General features: G+C 42.1%; 1 pseudogene; it reads right to left on the bottom strand.

Annotated features, from left to right (window-relative positions):
* Window positions 1-1,371: 1,371 nt before the first annotated feature.
* LOC116902980 lies at window positions 1,372-3,520 on the bottom strand (annotated as a pseudogene).
* Between the last annotated feature and the right edge of the window lie 898 nt (window positions 3,521-4,418).

Below are 4,418 nucleotides of genomic sequence, written 5' to 3' on the forward strand. Positions count from 1 at the left end.
CACACATCACCACACTAAGCCTTTCTTCTTCCCTTCAGAAGGTCAGCTTTCTTTAGCTTTGTTGGATGGAATATTCATGTTGTCCCCTCCTCCTCCCCTCCTAGTTTGCCCTCTTTTCTGCCAGTTCTGTAAGGCTGCTGTTGCAAAGTTTGTAGGAAGGACTCTGATAAACATGACTAGATGCTTTTCTCTCCGTGTTTTCAGAACCTTCCTTGTTTGTTTGTTTTTTTTTTTGATGGTTTAACTGTAATATAATAGGTCTTCAGTGGGAGCTTTTCTGATTACGTGTGCGTGTGCGTGTGTGTGTGTGTATGTGTTTGTGTTGAGCCTCCATCACCTGATCGTTTAAATTTTCTCATGGCATGAAACATTGCTGTTTCTTCAAACAATTTTTTTTCTACGCTGTTCATCCCTTTTCTTCCTGGGAAGCTCGCATCGGAATGTTTGTTCACGCAGTGTCCCCCAGACGTGAAAACACTCTGCCCTTTGGTCACCAGCTTCTGCAGATGTTCACCTTCAGCACAGGCCCCACTCACATCCCTACTCACCGCAGCAGACACACTGCCTGCCCCTGCATTAATATTCACATCAGACGTATTTATTGAGGATTTCCCTTCAGATCATCAAATTTCACATTTTACTGTGATTTTTGTCATTAATAGAATGGATCTAGATCATTGGAACATCTTCCTTATTCTCAGTTTCTTTTTATTTATTATGTGTTGTGAGACAGTCTCTTGCTGCATAACCCCCGCTGGCCTGGAGCTCAGGACTTAACACACACTGGCAGGAAGTCACCGCCTTCTTACCTGGGTCCCTTGAGCACCGTTGGCTTTGGTCTATGTTCACTGAGATTGCTGACATAGTTGCAACAAATCTACTATTATTTTAGTTTATGACATCATAATAAAATACCTTAAAGTAGAGAATTTATAAACAACGCTTTTTCCCTCGTGTGTCTGGAAGCCGGGAGAGGTCCCGATCCAGAGACCTGTGGATGCAGTGGTTGGTGTAGGCTTGCTCTCCGTCATTCATGGAGCTTTGGGTACATGCTCACGTAGCTCAGGACAGAAAGTCATCTCAAGACCTAGTCAGCTGTTTCATTCTTTTTTTTTTCATATTTATACACACATATTTATTATAAACATTAGGAACAAAGTCAATGTAAAAATACAAATTTACATAGGCTACGTTGTCTGATTACGCTTCTTTACTGAAATTAGTTAGTAAAGTGAAACAGCTAACATATTTTTAAAACACAATAAACAGGCTAATGACGTTCACCAGTATCATACTCAGGCATGCAGACAGCATCAGACCTATTGTAAAGTTGTGCACAGCACAACCATACCTGCTGAGGCCTCGGGAGTGCTATTCCTCTTCCGCTACCTCGGTCTCACAGAACAGAGGGCACAGGGCTGCATTAGGGCGGCAAACAAAAGCATCCCCTTCCAACTCGGACAACTGTTCCAGGGACGACACAGAACGGTCATGGTCTTTTAACATGTCTGGCAGTCGTAAAGTCTTCTCTTGAATGTGGTGCGGACGTCTCACGGGTGTCAGAAACTTTAGCTCTTTAAATGTGGAATTTTCATCATGTTGCGTCTTTTTCATACTTTGCAAGCGTGGTGTAGAAGATACAGTATGTCGAATCAGGCAACCTGCTTCAGTTTTTGAGTCCCGGGTTGTTAGATCATTGGTTGGATCTTCTGTTTTGTGGTCCTGAGTGTCTTCATAAACCTCAACTTTTCTGTGATGTTCATTCTCCTCTTCTGGTTTTCCTGACCCTAGATTAGTTTCAACATTTACTTCTTGGATATGTTCCTTGGTTGCATGAACCTCCTCAATATTTTCTCACAAATTGGCTTTTTCTTGATTCTTCGTTGTTAGAATATCTATGATTATACGTCACATCTCTTCAATAGGCTGAGGCCCTGCCAGAATGGCCTTCTCATAGATTGAAACAATATTTTCAATAGGACTTGTGATTGGTTCAATACGTACAAGACATATCCAATATTTAACAAGCTTCTTGGCATCTGGAATATTATGAATCAGGTCATTCAATGTAGCTAACATTTCTTCTTTTAGGCGTCCCTTATTAAGGAGGTCCAGGCACTCAGAAATTGTTTTGTTTACTTTTTCAGTAAATAATCTGTGCTCATCTTCTTCTGCCGTGGTAGTCCAAAAGGACCCAACCGCGTTTTCGTTTTGTCTCTTTGGCTCAGCCTGGGTGACCTTTGAATGAGGAGGCCTTTTTAGCCCCTTCCCTTTGCCAGTTCTCCCCTCACTCGGTCATCTGAGCTTTCGTGTCTGCTGTGGTGTCTTTGGGCTAAGCTGATCTAAGAACAGCCGCTCCTGCTATCGTGGATCTGCGCTGGTCAGGATCTTTGGACTTTCCTGTCAGCCTGGCACTAGATGAATTAGTCCTGGTTACATCTTTACATGCTACACTTCTTGGTGGGGCCTTGCCTCTTTTTGTGTCCTGAGAACTGGTTTTGACCACAGACACGACCGGTTCTGGTCGATGCGACTCCTTTCTGACTGTACCGTTGGTAAGGGTCCAGCCCTGTTTTTTGCAGCGCCCAGGGTCCGGCTAAGGCCCTGTTTCACAGCGCCGTGGGTAGTACTGTGGAGACTTCGGCTAGGTGGTCGCACAAGTGTGTTCTTGGACGAGGCGCTCACAGAGTTAGTGTCTGAGGACTTGGTGGCAGCAGCTGTGTTTGAGGCTCTGATACTGACCGCCCTCCCAGGCCCACAGTGAGCCTTCGCGGCTTTAGACACAGTAGTGGGGAGTTTCTTGGTTGCTGCGAGACTCTCGTCTTTGACACTGGGAAGCTTTCTGAATGAATTGATCTTAGACTGAACAATCTCGCCGTGATAATAGCCAAGCACTGGTTTTCTAGACGTGTTAGTGTCTTGCTTCGGCTTCTCTGCCATCATTTGCGTCCTTGCCCTGTCTTTATGGTGACATGCCTGGTCTGACGTCACAGGCTGACCTGGGAAATCAGCTCCGGTTGATAACAACCGCACAGCTTGCACATCGCCCTTCGAGTTGTGCATTTCTGAGCTGGCTACTTCTTCAGCTTTTAATGGAATTCATTTTTTTTTTTCAACTATACTTCCAACATTTTCTTTATCAGCCACTTCTGTTTTGAGTTTCACAACTTTTTTCCCTTCTTGGACCTGATCCTCAGATGTCATCACTTTCTGATCTCTGGATATCTGATTCTCTTGTTTGTATGGAAACACTGTTTTTCGTATTAACAGATACTCCTTGAGTTTTTGTTTTTGTTTTTGTTTTTTTTGTTTTTTTTTGGTTCTTTTTTTTCAGAGCTGGGCCTTGCGCTTCCTAGTCAAGCGCTCTACCACTGAGCTAAATCCCCAACCCCGAGTTTTTGTTTTCTTTGTTGTCTGAAGGCCGGCTGGTCTCTCTTGGTCGGGGGAAGCTGCAGGTCCTGAGGCACACCAAGGTACTCCTCGCAGGCCGACCAAGGGAGCGTTTCCTGGATTCTGCCATCTTTAATGCCCAGCTGTTTCATTCTTATTTGTAACTTTTTGAGATATCGAGGGTAGAAACTAGGGCCTTGCACATTCCAGGCAAGCACTCTATATCCCAGGCCTATGCTTTCTAAAATTATTGCATTTGGGATTAAATTTATCCATGAATTTTAGAGGTAGATGACAGTCTCACCATTATATGCCATCTTCTCACTAAACAAAGTTTTAAACTTTGTTCCACTCATTTTATACTGCGTCTCAATTATCTGTCCTTGATATAGATAGATAGACAGACAGGTAGATAGATATGGATATAGATATAGATGATGTAGGTATATAGATATATAGATAATGTATATAAGATAGAGAGATATGGATATGGTTATAGACGAGATATAGATATATAGGTAGATACCTATATAGATATATAGATGTATAGATGTATAGACTTGTAGATATGTAGATTTAAAATTGTAGGTGATAAATTATAAATTGTAAATATATAGTTATCATCTGGTAAAATGGCTCAAAGGATAAAGGTGTATGCTACTAAGTTGGCTGACTGAGTTTGCATCCTAAGGCCAACATACTGGAAAGAACCGACTCCTAGAAGGTTTCCCTGTCCTGCTGATACACACTTTGGCATGTGAACATACACACGCATACACCTGACATGTACACATGCATGTACATACACACACATACACACACAAACATGACATTAAAACCATCTCATTTTATGTCTTTTAACTTTTTAACATAACTCTTATTTGAATAATTTTTCCATGCTTTAAAACTACATGTATGACCCTCTTGCCTTTCATGGTATGACCATCGTCAGACATCATTTCTCTATTTGTTACATATTCTAGAAGAATAATTGCTGACTTAATCTATTACATTTTGGCATTTTATTT

This window comes from Rattus rattus, chromosome 6 (genome assembly GCF_011064425.1).
Source record: "Rattus rattus isolate New Zealand chromosome 6, Rrattus_CSIRO_v1, whole genome shotgun sequence".
Classification (NCBI taxonomy): domain Eukaryota; kingdom Metazoa; phylum Chordata; class Mammalia; order Rodentia; family Muridae; genus Rattus; species Rattus rattus.